General features: G+C 42.7%; 1 protein-coding gene across 2 annotated transcripts in view; it reads left to right on the forward strand.

The window, feature by feature from the left end:
* LOC134347583 (rho GTPase-activating protein 6-like) overlaps window positions 1-15,239 on the forward strand; it is a 551,475-nt gene that overhangs the window by 200,567 nt on the left and 335,669 nt on the right. Inside the window, exon 1 of one of the 2 annotated variants that reach the window (XM_063049934.1) lies at window positions 11,785-11,863. The exons of the other annotated variant lie outside the window; for it this stretch is intronic. The gene's annotated coding sequence lies outside the window, so the exon portion shown is untranslated. Of the gene's footprint in view, window positions 1-11,784; window positions 11,864-15,239 lie in introns of those variants that run through there. 2 annotated transcript variants of the gene reach the window in all.

The following is a 15,239-nucleotide window of genomic DNA, read 5'->3' on the forward strand; positions in this document are numbered from 1 at the left end:
ATGGAACTGTTGCAGTGCGTTGTGGTGAAAATACAACCACAAAGTTCCTGGGGAGGCAGTTCTGGGATCTAGACCCCCGACAAGGAAGAACTCTCATACTTCCTAGTGTGGTTGATGGAATCTGCAATCTAATCCTTAGTGGGAAAGGTCATGGATTTCGGTGTAAGTTTCGTTGCTGTTGGTGTGGCCTAGCTTCGAGGAGGAGAGGGTTGGAATTCAGAATGGAAGGGCATAGTCTTAATATAAGAACAAGCTATTTTAGAATGAAATCAGGAAATGCAAGTGCAAGTGCAATGGAAATGTGGAATTATCCTAAATGTATGATGAGACTGCACTAAGAGTGACAGCTAAATGCAGTAAAGAGATCAGGGACATGAAGCTTAGGTGGAGATGCACATCCTCTGGGTCCAAACTTCATGTGTACAGGGAAGGCTGCGTTTCACTGTGCTCTCTGTCAGTTTGAAGTGTCGCACAGAATGCAGTATTGCTTGATCACCTCACGCTCTACTACCCAGTGGATTTTCATCTCCTGTAAGCGGAAAATCCACGCTGTAAAAATCTGTAGTAATACTATAAAAATGTAAAATACTGCGAATGTCAATACAACAAATTCAGAATTAGGCAAGTAAACACGAATAAATTATAAAAGGAAGAGATTTTACAGATGCTGGAAATCTTGAACATACACTCAAAATGCTGCAGGAACTCAGTAAATCTATGGATCCTGGAGTACCAACTCTATTGCCATTCTCTAGATATTATAATTTAGATCCCATTTGCTAATTAATCTTCCTTTCGCTGGAGTTAGAATGTGGCTACTTTCTCTCATCATTCACCTGCTTCTCAATCTGAAGATTCTGGAAAGTCTCCTGCCAAGAATGATTATCAGTTTTCCTTTCTTTCTGTCACTTACCACCTTCGACAATGTTGCCTTCCTATCTATCTGTCTTCATCTATCCTTCCAGATATTTTCCTTTCTTTAATAATACTTTGTTTTCCTGTCTTGGGGTATCTTCACTTCTGTCTTGCAGCTACAACCGTGGTTTACTAACTATTTTACACCAGTGCTGAATATCAAAATCCATCTTTCACATCATCTCTATCTCTCCAATTCATGATTAAAAATAATTATCCATTTGGCCTCCTCATCAACATTATCATGCAAAGGCAATTGAGCGAGCAATAATGCTACATTTACTGTATATAGAACGTCACTTGGGAACGCTGTGTGTGGCTCAGATCTCCATACGGCTGGATTAGGAATTCAATGAATGAAGAGCAGATGGATAGCAACTGGAGGTAGAGGAGAAAATTAGAAAAGAGGTGGTGTTGTGGGGGTGGGGGGATGGGATAAGTTGAAAAATGCAGGAAAATGGTCAGAAGATAGAGCAAAGAACCTCACAGCACAGGGACTGCGCCTTCTGCCATTATGTTGTGCTGATCTAATTAAATTAGTAATTAAAAACCTACTAACCTAGTTCCTTCAGCCTACACAAGTCTATATGGCACCACTCTCTGCATATTCATGGGCTTACCTAAGAGTCTCTTAAACATCTCTATCGTATTTGCTCTATTACCACACCTGGGTCTGGAATCCAGGCACCCATCAATATGTGTAAAAAAATTCCATGCATATCTCTTTTCAACCTATCCCTTTCTAACTTTAAATGCATGCCCCCTAGTATTAGATATTTTGATTCTGAGAAAGAGATACCAGATATCTACTCTATCTATGTCCCCCATAGTCTTAGAAACTTCTATTGCATCTCCTGTCAGCCGCTCCAGAGCAAACAACTCAAATTTCCCCAACCTCTCCTTACTGCACATGCTCTCTAATCAAGGAAGCATCTGGGTAAACCTTTTCTGCACTCTCTCCAAGGTCTCCACTTCCCAGTACTCCAGATGCAGCCTAACCAGATTGTCATGAAATCACAACAGAATTTCCTGATCTTTGAACTCAGTATCTTGACTAAAATAGACAAGCTCTGTCTTTTTCATTTCATCAACCTATTCAGCCATTTTCAAGGAGCTATGGACAGTGGATGTAGTGCGGATATAAGATTAGGGAGAGAAAATGGGAGGTTGAAATTGGAGCAGGAAATGATCAGGGAATGTCACTGTGTAAGATAGATGGATGGCTGTGGGGGCTGGGTGGGGGAGTCTGTTGCATACCGTACCGGCCCAAGGAGAGGACCTCAATGAAAAGTACCAGCTAGACCTTGTTAAGGTAGCAGACTTGTCAAAACATTCGGCAGACCCAACTCACCCCAGCTGGACAACTCGCCAGGGAATTCCAACAGGATGAGTTAAACTTGTTAATGTATGTTTGACATGGAAATCTTCGAAGAAATGCTGAAAAGAAACAATAAAATTTGGAACAATTTCCCTTTTGTATGGGGTCACTAATAACAGTTCATTTGTTCTTTTTGCCTCTGTGTTGAGCAAATGCGTTGTGAATCGGACTGTGGGAAGTGAGGGTTACCCATATTATTTTCTGAAATGCCAGCTTACATTTACTGTCCACGTTTCTGTTTAACATGATGACACCTGAATGTTTTAAATTCTTGTTTTGATGTGGGCAGCTGATGTGATTGAACTTCCTCAGCTCCACTGTTGAAGTCACAGTGAATGCTATCACTACAAATACACTAAACAGATAAATGAGTTGTTCAACTTAAATGCTTTGAAAGACCTTCAAGATGGCTGTATTTCTGTAGATGACAGCCAGGAAAAACCGCTGATCAGCTTTTCACAAAGAGGTAAAGATTCAATTAAGTTTTGTTAGTTAATGTGTTGTTTAATATGATAAGATTGATCCCTGTAACATTTTTGTGATACCAAAAAAGTTCAGAGAAAATTTATAAGGATGTTGCCAGGACTGGAGAACCTGCGTAAAATGGAAAGATTGAATAGGTTAGGGCTTTATTCCTTGGAACACAGAAGACTGAGGGGAGATTTGACAGATGTATACAAAATTATGAGGATTATAGATAAGATGAATGCAAGCAGTCTTTTTCCATTGAGGTTGGATGAGACTACAACTAGAGGTCATGGGTTGAGGGAAAAGTGAAAAGTTTAAGGAGAACAAGAGAAGAAACTTCATCACTCAGAGGGTCATGAGGGTGTGGAACGAGCTGCCAGTGCAAGTGGTGCCTGCAAACACTATTTCAATGTTATGGAGAAGTTTGGATAGGTACATGAATGGTAGGATATGGAGGGCTATGGTGCAAGTGCAGGTCGATGGGTGTAGGCAAATTAATTGGTTTGGCATGGACCAGATGGGCCAAAGGACCTATTTCCATGTTTCACTTTTCTATGACTACTTTGGTGTTACTTTGAAAGAATAAAGAGAATTCAGTATGACCACAATGTTCTGGTGAAAACTTTCAGCATGCTTGTTACTGACACCACTAAGGTTTGCAGGGATGAAGTCTAAATGGGAAAGCAGAAAATGAATCTTTAGTGACATGTTGCACTTCATGGTTTTGTATGCTTGAAACATGTTGTCAAACAGCTGCACGTAGTTTGGTGATCAGTAGTTGCCAAGAAAATTTTCAACAACATCCTTGAATGCCTCCATGTAATTTTCTCTGGTCCCACTAGAAGTTCTTTGAGTTGCTTGTCATTAATGACCTTTTTGATTTGTGAACCAACAGAAATGCCTTCCTTATTCTCGACATCAGTTATTCTGACTTGAATTATGAAATGAAATAACATATATAGGCAACCTAAAAAAAAGTGCGTGATAGAGAAATTCCTGGTGATTTTCATGATCAGCTCCCCAAAATCCATAAGATACACCCAAACGTTTTCAGGAAGCAAAATCTTTGTTGTCCAGTGTAATCAAACACGTAGAGCATCTAGAGCAACACACATCAAAGTTGCTGGTGAACGCAGCATCTATAGGAAGAGGTGCAGTCGACTTCTCAGGCCGAGACCCTTCGTCAGGACTAACTGAAGGAAGAGTGAGTAAGGGATTTGAAAGCTGGAGGGGGAGGGGGAGATGCAAAATGATAGGAGAAGACAGGAGGAGGAGGGATAGAGCCGAGAGCTGGACAGGTGATAGGCAAAAGGGGATACGAGAGGATCATGGGACAGGAGGTCCGGGAAGAAAGACGGGGGGGGGTGACCATTCAGGGCCCCAAACAGTCCTTCCAGGTGAGGCATCACTTCACCTGTGAGTCGACTGGGGTGATATACTGCGTCCAGTGCTCCCGATGTGGCCTTTTATATATTGATATAAAAGAGGATGGGCAAGAGGTATATTCAGAGGGACAGAGGGAGAAAAAGGAGAGTGAGAGAAAGAATGTGTGCATAAAAATGAGTAACAGATGGGGTACGAGGGGGAGGTGGGACCTAGCAGAAGTTAGAGAAGTCAATGTTCATGCCATCAGGTTGGAGGCTACCCAGATGGAATATAAGGTGTTGTTCCTCCAACCTGAGTGTGGCTTCATCTTTACAGTAGAAGAGGCCGTGGATAGACATGTCAGAATGGGAATGGGATGTGGAATTAAAATGTGTGGCCACTGGGAGATCCTGCTTTCTCTGGCGGACAGAGCGTAGATGTTCAGCAAAGCGGTCTCCCAGTCTGCGTCGGGTCTCACCAATATATAAAAGGCCACATCGGGAGCACTGGACGCAGTATATCACCCCAGTCGACTCACAGGTGAAGTGATGCCTCACCTGGAAGGACTGTTTGGGGCCCTGAATGGTGGTAAGGGAGGAAGTGTAAGGGCATGTGTAGCACTTGTTCCGCTTACACGGATAAGTGCCAGGAGGGAGATCAGTGGGGAGGGATGGGGGGGACGAATGGACAAGGGAGTTGTGTAGGGAGCGATCCCTGCGGAATGCAGAGAGAGGGGGGAGGGAAAGATGTGCTTAGTGGTGGGATCCCGTTTCTCCGTAACTTCCGCCACCTCCAACGGGATCCCACCACTAAGCACATCTTTCCCTCCCCCCCCCTGCATTCCGCAGGGATCGCTCCCTACACAACTCCCTTGTCCATTCGTCCCCCCCATCCCTCCCCACTGATCTCCCTCCTGGCACTTATCCGTGTAAGCGGAACAAGTGCTACACATGCCCTTACACTTCCTCCCTTACCACCATTCAGGGCCCCAAACAGTCCTTCCAGGTGAGGCATCACTTCACCTGTGAGTCGACTGGGGTGATATACTGCGTCCGGTGCTCCCGATGTGGCCTTTTATATATTGGTGAGACCCGACGCAGACTGGGAAACCGCTTTGCTGAACATCTACGCTCTGTCCGCCAGAGAAAGCAGGATCTCCCAGTGGCCACACATTTTAATTCCACATCCCATTCCCATTCTGACATGTCTATCCACGGCCTCCTCTACTGTAAAGATGAAGCCACACTCAGGTTGGAGGAACAACACCTTATATTCCATCTGGGTAACCTCCAACCTGATGGCATGAACATTGACTTCTCTAACTTCCGCTAGGCTCCACCTCCCCCTCGTACCCCATCTGTTACTCATTTTTATGCACACATTCTTTCTCTCACTCTCCTTTTTCTCCCTCTGTCCCTCTGAATATACCTCTTGCCCATTCTCTGGGTCACCCCCCCCCATCTTTCTTCCCGGACCTCCCGTCCCATGATCCTCTCGTATCCCCTTTTGCCTATCACCTGTCCAGCTCTCGGCTCTATCCCTCCCCCTCCTGTCTTCCCCTATCATTTTGCATCTCCCCCTCCCCCTCCAGCTTTCAAATCCCTTACTCACTCTTCCTTCAGTTAGTCCTGACGAAGGGTCTCGGCCTGAAACGTCGACTGCGCCTCTTCCTATAGATGCTGCTTGGCCTGCTGCGTTCACCAGCAACTTTGATGTGTGTTGCTTGAATTTCCAGCATCTGCAGAATTCCTGTTGTTAGAGCATCTAGAGTCTCATATTGGACATTTTGGCTCTGAGAGGCATTACTGAACTAAATAAGTTTCAACAATAATTCAGTAGCAGATTGATTTTTAAAAATGATTAATTGAATTTAAACTCCAAAGCTGCAATGATGGGTTTGACACAAACATGAGAAAATCTGCAGATGCTGGAAATCCAAAGCAACACACACAAGATGCTGGAGGAATTCAGCAGGTCAGGCAGCGTCTATGGAAATGAATAAACAGGCGATGTTTTGGACCGAGACCCTTCATCAGCACTCTGAGTGGGTCCTGAAGAAGGGTCTCGGCCTGAAACATCGACTGTACTCTTTTCTGGCCTGCTGAGTTCTTCGGGCGTTTTGTGCTTTGCCTATGATGGGTTTGAACTCAGGTCTATGTCTTGTTATTCCATTAATTTAACTGCTGTACTGCCGGTTGCTGTATTTTAGTTTAAAGGCTGATTGGTTATACAGAATCTGCAGTGTGCTAGTTGAGCAGGGATTACAATGCCGAGTTTAATGGCAAGGCGTCAATCAAACTGGTCTGCCCCAGTCATTATTAAGCTTGTTGAATGTTACTGTGGCTGCACCCATCTAAGTGAGTGGTAAATGTTTCATTACACTTCTGGCTTGAACCTCAGAGATAGTGTAGGGGTCAGGAGGTGATCTCTTTGACAGAGTATTCAGTGTCTGTCCACAACAATGGAGTTATTTATGAATGGCTGGCTCTTTTACATCTCCATTCAGTGAAGACCCCCAAAGATCTTGTCAATGGGAAATTGAATGACAAGTTGCTGCTGAAAATCAGTGCAGAGTGATTGGTGTAAACTTGCCATTCACTTGTGATGTTTATCAAATATTGCCCACAAACTGACTGATGTCCTGAAGTAGTGAGTGATACAATTTAAAAAGAAGCCTTTTTGTCCTTTTGTCTTGGACTGTTGGGAATCAGATTAGAAGAGAGAGTATTTTTCAGAAAGCAAGCCCGTGCTGCAGGAAAGGTAACAAAGGGGGAAGGTAGCAAGAGGGTAGCAGATAAAATAAATGATGGGAAAACGTGAGGTTATCCGTTACCATACAGAGCAAAAATACACACTACAATGTAAACAATAAGGAACTAGTAAATGTGGGTGTACAGAGAGAACTTGCTGCATCATTTCATGAGGCACATAAGCATGCAGGTCTAACAAACAATAAGTTAGACAAACGGCAAGTTGACCTTTGTGGCAAGATAGTTGGAGTACAACAGGTAAGGAAACCTTGCTGAAGTTGTACAATGTTTTATTACGATCTCTGTGCTGTTTAAGCCTCTATGCTTAAATCCAGTTAGGTTTATCTTAGAGTTGGTGCACTGTAGATTTACACTGGACGAGGGGTGGTCCTGGGAGAGAATACTGTATATAAGATTATCCCTGGAGATTAGGAAAATAAAATCTGCGCTGAAATTTTCTCAAGTGGAAGACAGTAGAGTACTGTATAGAATTATTGGTAGTAGATAAGAGAATCAACATGATGCTAAGAAAAATGGCTTTATGACCTTGTATTCAAATCATTGACAGTTAATATTCAATTAGAAAGTCAAGTTGATCTTGATTGCAAAAGGATTTGAATAAAGAATAGGCACATCTTATTCCAATTATGTAGAGCCCTAGTGAGACTGCACCTGGAATAATGTGTACATGTCTGGACACACTACCCAAAGAAGGATATACTTGTGATTGAGGGAAGCTTCACTAATTTAATCATATAGGAGATTTGCCATAAGAGGAGAAGCTAAGCAGATTTGGTTGGTCCTCTCTTGTGTTGAGAAGAATGGGAAGTAATCCCATTGAAATATTGAAAATTGTTATGGGACCTGACAGGGCAGATGCTTGCCCTGCCTTGGGTGTCTACTTCCAGAAGTCAAAGCTTCAATTAAAGGGGTGACCTTTGGGAAATGAGATGAAATGAAATATCTCCACTTAAAGCTTTGTGAATCTTTAGAATTCTCTGTCTAAGAGGGCTGTGGTGGCTCAGCCACTGAGTATAGATTAGATTAGGTTATGAGAACACGCAGTCCTCTTTTTATTGTCATTTAGTAATGCATGCATTAAGAAATGATACATTATTCCTCCAGTGTGATATCACAAAACACAGGACAGACCAAGACTGAAAAAAACGAACAAAACCACATAATTATAACATATAGTTACAACAGTGCAAAAATAGCATAACTTGATGAAGAACAGACCGTGGCACAGTAAAAAGTTCAAAGTCTCTCGAATGTCCCACATCTCACGCAGACAGGAGAAGGAAGAAAACTCTCCCTGCCATGCCCGACCACAGTCCGACTCTGAGTCGTCCAAAAACTTCGAGCCTCCGATCAGCCCTCCAACACCGAGTGCCGAGCACCATCTCTATCCGAACGATTTGACCTCAATCTCGGTTACCAGCAGCAGGCAAAACCGGGGATTTGTCAAGGCAGAGGCCAAAATAGTTCTGAGTGCTTTGGGAATCAAGAAATGTGAGGTTTTGCGGTGAAGTAGCTCTGAATTAAAAGATCAACCATGATCTCGTTGAATGATTAGTTAGACACGAAGGGATTAATTGCCTCCCCCTGCTTTTCATAGGTTCTCGCTCAGGGAACAGACAATTTTGAAGGGCAAGCGAGTCCTCTCAAGTTCTATATCTGGATTAAGCAGTAAACATTCAAGGGAATTAACTCTCTTTGAAAGACCAATTTTTCTTCTACATCCTTACATAATGGGTCAAGTGAGAAACAAGTACTGGAAATTCTTCTGTGCAGTGTACCTAATACTTCCCAACAAAGTCTTTGATACTCCTTTAACCACCAACAATACCTCCCAACCACTGGCCCATTACTCTTCTGATACCCTACAACAAACTCCCAATTACATCTCAGCTTCACACCTCCCACAATACAAGAAGGCAACCAGAGGTGAGGTGCAGGCCAGTCTTACTCACTGCTCTGCGAAGTTTGCTCCACTCTTTGCTGCACCACGGCTATGGCTGTGGGCCACCTCTGGGCTTTGTGTCTGTGAACTCTGCGGTGTTTTGCTCCTCTGTGTGATGAGCTGAGGTTGTGGGCCACCTCCGGCAGCACCAGGCTTCGGGTCTGTGGGCTCACTTTCGTTCTGACTGCTGTTGCTTGCTTTTATTGTTCGCATGATTTGTGTTTTTTTTTTCCCCTCTCTCTGCACATTGGGTGTTTGTTGGTCTTTTTTTAAACGGGTTCTTTTGGATTTTTTGTTTTCTGACTGTCTTTAAGGAGAGGAATCTCAAGGTTGTATAATCTATACATACTTTGATAATAGATGTACTTTGAACTTTGAACAAGTGCATATCTAACAACTCTTTCTCCAGTGCCTCATCTCCTACTGTCCCGGAGTGCACCTCTTGAAATTCTGGGTCCAGTACTGCCTTCCTCTACAATGCCACCCATGGAGCTAACAGACAAAGGCCTTTCCACACAATGTGCAGAGCCTATTCAATTGTGGAGAATCACCTGAACCTGTCAAAAACACTAGGATTTTGCTGCCAGGTGCCTTGTATGTAACTTACCCAAGCCCCTCCTCAATTACCCCCTTCTCTACTGCCATTTCAACCTGCCTTCCTGGTGCAGAGATGCTTTTGTTTTGGAAATGTTGCAATGCCTTTTAATATCTGGGCTGATGGCATCGACACTCTCAATAGAAAACAACTGACTGTGACCAAGATTCTGGCCACAGGAAAAGAAGACAACCTTTTGTCTGAAGTGATACTTCTTAGAATCTCACTGCACAGAGCTGTGAAAGACCTTCAGTCAGTCTTACTTTGCTGCTCTTTCCAAATAACTCTGATTTTTTTTTCCCTTTTCAAGTATATGGAAATGTTTTCTTTTATCTTTTAAAGGATGGCTTTCCCAAAGGTTTGCTACAAAAAGAAAATCTCATCTCTCCTGTTAACTGTATTAAAACTCTCTCTTTTGGCTACAACCCCACCTGCCTGGGAATAATTTCTAAATGCGTTTATGTGTTTACTCAATATCTCCCATTCTCCCTCACACAACTTGTTCCTAATAGAAAAGTTATTTAGACATAAAATTTCCCGTTTTCTATTTGCACAGTTTGTTCTCTTTTGTACATCAATTGTTTGTCCGTCCTGCTGGGGGCAGTCCTCCATTGATTCTATTGTGCTTCTTTTATTTAGTTTGAACTTTAAAAATATGAGATAATGGTTTAAGAAACAATAAAAAGGTAAATTCATCTGTTCATATTTAAGCACAAACCATGTGGCAAGGGAATAATTAATCAGCAAATCATGAGCATTCTCCTTGACAAAACTTGGGCCAGAAGAGTACATTCCTAAACTCCACCTTCGGGTAATATCGTAAGTCCTGATGAAAGGTCTCGGCCTGAAACATCGACTGTACTCTTCTCCATAGACGCTGCCTGGCCTGCTGAGTTCCTCCAGCATTTTGTCTGTGTGTTGCTTTGGATTTCCAGCATCTGCAGATTTTCTCTTGTTTGTGATAGGTCAGGTAGGCCAGATTGAAATTAATTAAAAGAAGGAATGTTAGCTGCATCAAATAAGCAGTTTTATATCGATTCACAGCTGCACACAGTTTGTAACTCATTGAAATCTCCTTAGCAACACACATAAAAGTTGCTGGTGAACGCAGCAGGCCAGGCAGCATCTCTAGGAAGAGGTGTAGTCGACGTTTCAGGCCGAGACCCTTCGTCAGGACTAACTGAAGGAAGAGTGAGTAAGGGATTTGAAAGTTGGAGGGGGAGGGGGAGATCCAAAATGATAGGAGAAGACAGGAGGGGGAGGGATAGAGCCGAGAGCTGGACAGGTGATAGGCAAAAGGGATATGAGAGGATCATGGGACAGGAGGTCCGGGAAGAAAGACGGGGGCGGTGGGGAACCCAGAGGATGGGCAAGGGGTATATTCAGAGGGACAGAGGGAGAAAAAGGAGAGTGAGAGAAAGAATGTGTGTATAAAAATAAGTAACAGATGGGGTACGAGGGGGAGGTGGGGCATCAGCGGAAGTTAGAGAAGTCAATGTTCATGCCATCAGGTTGGAGGTTACCCAGACGGAATATAAGGTGTTGTTCCTCCAACCTGAGTGTGGCTTCATCTTTACAGTAGAGGAGGCCGTGGATAGACATGTCAGAATGGGAATGGGATGTGGAATTAAAATGTGTGGCCACTGGGAGATCCTGCTTTCTCTGGCGGACAGAGCGTAGATGTTCAGCAAAGCGGTCTCCCAGTCTGCGTCGGGTCTCGCCAATATATAAAAGGCCACATCAGGAGCACCGGACGCAGTACATCACCCCAGTCGACTCACAGGTGAAGTGTTGCCTCACCTGGAAAGACTGTTTGGGGCCCTGAATGGTGGTAAGGGAGGAAGTGTAAGGGCATGTGTAGCACTTGTTCCGCTTACACGGATAAGTGCCAGGAGGGAGATCAGTGGGGAGGGATGGGGGGGACGAATGGACAAGGGAGTTGTGTAGGGAGCGATCCCTGCGGAATGCAGAGAGAGGAGGGGAGGGAAAGATGTGCTTAGCCGTCTTTCTTCACCGTCTGTAATGGAGAAATCTCCTTAGTATGTGTTCGGTGTGAATTCATATTGCAGCTTTCTCTGCAGCTTGAAGAAGCATATCTGTTGTTTTGATCAGCTATCTGACAATCAGATCTGTTCTGATTTAGTGTCACTATTTGTATTTATTAACCATCCATTGACTTCTCTGCAGTCTTCTGTTCTTTTCACTGTGTTGTGGGTTATATTTTAGTATTAGCATAATTTAAATCTGTCCTCTACCACATTCCCCACCCCCATCTGTACATTTCCTTCCTGTCTCTATGATCAAGTTCCACATGTTCAAAAAATGAACAGTTAAAAGTTGCTGTCATCTCCAAAGTCTCAAGATTGTGCTTGTGAAGTGATTCAAATTGAGAACTTATAGAGAAACTCTCCCAGAAGGATTCTGCTAGTGTAAGTGTGTACTTTTCTCAATAAGTCATTCTACAACAGAAGATTTTCTATTTATGAAATAAGATATAGAATAAAGTTACCTCAGAAGTAGTTAGTAAGTTGTATTGCTGATCAGAAATCTGTGTTTCATTAACAGAAATTCATAGCCTTTGAACGGCAGCCTTGGGAATTACAGTATATGTTCAAGAAAGCAGCTCGTTAGTGTCCAGTTGAATAATATCATCTCAATGCCAAGCCTCAGTTGCTCACCATTTCCATTGGGAGACCTTCTTGCCTCTCTACCACTCTCTCCTCCATTAGAGAAACATTTCAGGGTTTACTTTTCTCTCAAGCTTTCAATGCTTGACCTTGTTAATAGGGGAAATAGATTTAAGAACAAGGAAGCTATACTAAAGCCTTATTAAATCATATTCTATACTGGGTGCAACATTTAAGAGGGCAGTGTTGCAGATCTAAAGGTTGATTATTCTCAAGACTATTAATTGTAACCTCAGGAGACCATTAGACAAAGCACTATTACTCAAGAAAATAAATGATTATTGTGAAGGCTTTGGAGAAGATAAGAAGGGGTTTTCTGTAACGGTGTCAGGGATGAGAGACTGCTTATTTGGATAGACTGGAGAAGCTATGATTGTCCTCCACAGACCAATAAAGTCAAGAGAGTATTTGCTCTCTTGCGACGAGCTTGTGGATGATTTTAAGTGGAAGAAAATAGATGGATTGTGCTTAGATGTGACTGGCAAAGGATCCATTGGTGATTTGTGGAAATGTGTGTTGTTATTTTTTTCTGTGAGTTATTGTGATCTCCTTAAAGGGATGTGGACCAAATGAAGACAAATGGTACTAGTTCATGAAGATGCCTTCGGATGCATGTATGAGTTGGAGCTAGGGGCCTGTTTCTGTGTTGTCAAACTATGACTGTATAACTCTGTGATCTGGACTGAACTGTCTGAAAACATGTGGGAGCCAGATTCAATAGGAATCTTCGAAAGTGAATGCGATGCAGTAAGTGAATTTTTAGAAAGATCTTATCATGGTAGGACAAGAAATGAAGTTGTGGTTTTATTCTACGGATTTGATAGCATTGGAATGACCTCCTCTGTGCAGGGATTCTATTCGCAATGCTTACTGCTGTTCCACCTCCTGTTTCTGCAAAATTCCTCAATGATGCTGTATAATAAAGAAGATACATGCATGCAAATTGCTCAAGATATATACTACCTCTGAGGAAAAGTGGATCCTATGTTAGCAAAAACTGGTCTTTGCTCTTGTTACAGTTTTGAAATTACTAGAAATGATTCTAATGTGAGTTAGTTCCTATTGGGGTCTGACCAACACACTTTTCAAATTGACCTCCTCTGGTCAACTTATAGTGCAAACCCATAATGATTTGCAAAATCATTTGATTCATTCACTGTGGTACTTTTTCTATTGCTTTCAAAGGCAGACTGTTCAAATGTTGTGGGACAGGGCTTCATAAAGATCATAAGCAATTTTATCTCCCTTTGCAGAGGTACAATAGTGGTAAAACTTTCTTGCTTCTGTGGGAACAAGTTTTCCCCACAGAACAATGTACCTGTAGCAGCTCAGTGGTGTTGTCAGTAGAGCTGCTGCCAATCAGTTCCAGTGACCCAGTTTCAATCCTGGCCTTCCTCGATGGACTTCGCTTGCCCTCCTTGGGATCTCATGGGTTTTCCTTGGTGCTCCAGTTCCCTCCCACAACCCAGTCATAAACTTTCGGCAGATTACTTGGCCGCTATAACTTGCTTTTAGTTTATAGGTGAATGGTAGAATCTATGGATCTGTGAGAATAGGTTACAAAGGAATATGGTGGGGTATTTTGCATTGTTCCATGAGCCAGCATAGTTTCCTTCTTCTATGTCATAGGGAAATATGGAATCCAGTCTTTCTCTACATCACAGGGCCACACTTTGAAATAATTTAGATGTATTGGAATGTATCTTTTCCTTGGCTTTCTTTTGGGCCAATGTCAGTTCACACTTTTCTGCTGCAAAAACTGAGCTACCTGCACAACATCCCACTTGAAAAGCTTTTATTTCCGAGTTTGTCATGGCAACAAATTTATTCTTCACGCAGCCTGAAATGAAAGGTCTGCTGAGTGTTAGAGTCCAAGGGCTCCCCAACATAATAGGTATGAAAAACAGTGACGAGGTAACCAAATGCATTGCCTTTGTAATCTAATCATGGTACAACACTACACCTACTATCATAGCAAGTTACTGTGTTAGACTTATCCTTTGAAAAACTGGCTTCCACATGTTGTCAATTAAGAGTCAAATCATGCCCATGAAATGATACAGAAAATGACAATCTGAGTCCCCCGCCAATGATATCTCATCAGAAACTCAACAGGACCAACCACATGTACACCATGGTGATAATTCCTACTGTTGCCTGTAAGGAGTTAGCATGTTGTCCCTGTGACCACGTGGGTTTTGTCTGGGTGCTCCAGATTTCTCCCACAGTCCAAAGATGTACCTATTGGTAGATTAATAGGTCACTGTAAATTGTCCTGTGATTAGGCTAGATTTAAATTGGGGTATTGCTGGGCAGTGTGGCTCACAGGGCCTATTCTGCACTGTAACTCAATAAATAAATAATTTCCAGGGCTGGGTATTCCATGGCAAATGTCTTCCCACCTAACACTTCAAGATTTTGAAAATATTGAAAAGTGACAAATCACAAGTGTGCTTGAAAACCCTACGCTTGCCTGGATGATTATAGCACCAACCACTCTCAAAAATCTTCAACAGAACCTCCAAGACAGAACACCCCACTTGCTTGGCATCTCATCCATCTCAGAATCAGAATCAGGTTTATTATCACCGACATGTGTCGTGAAATTTGTTAACTTAGCAGCAGCAGTTCAATGCAATACATAATATAGAAGAAAAGAAAAGAAAATAATAATAATAATAAAAAACAAATAAATCAGTTACAGTAAATGTATAAAGAATAGATTAAAAATCATGCAAAAACAGAAATAATATATATTTAAAAAATGAGGTAGAGTTCAAGTGTTCAACGTCCCTTTAGGAATCGGATGGCAGAGGGGAAGAAGCTGTTCCTGAATCGCTGAGTGTGTGCCTTGAGGCTTCTGTATTTCCTACCTAATGGTAACAGTGAGAAAAAGGGAAGACCTGCGTGCTGGAAGTCGTTAATACTGGACGCTGCCTTTCTGAGACACTGCTCCCTGAAGGTGTCCTGGGTACCTTGTAGGCTAGTACCCAATACAGAGCCGACTAAATTTACAACACTCTGCAGCTTATTTCAGTCCTGTGCAGTAGCACCCCCCCCCATACCAGACAGTGATGTGGCCTGACAAAATGCTTTCCATGGTACATCTATAGAAGTT

Source organism: Mobula hypostoma, chromosome 6 (genome assembly GCF_963921235.1).
Source record: "Mobula hypostoma chromosome 6, sMobHyp1.1, whole genome shotgun sequence".
NCBI lineage: Eukaryota > Metazoa > Chordata > Chondrichthyes > Myliobatiformes > Myliobatidae > Mobula > Mobula hypostoma.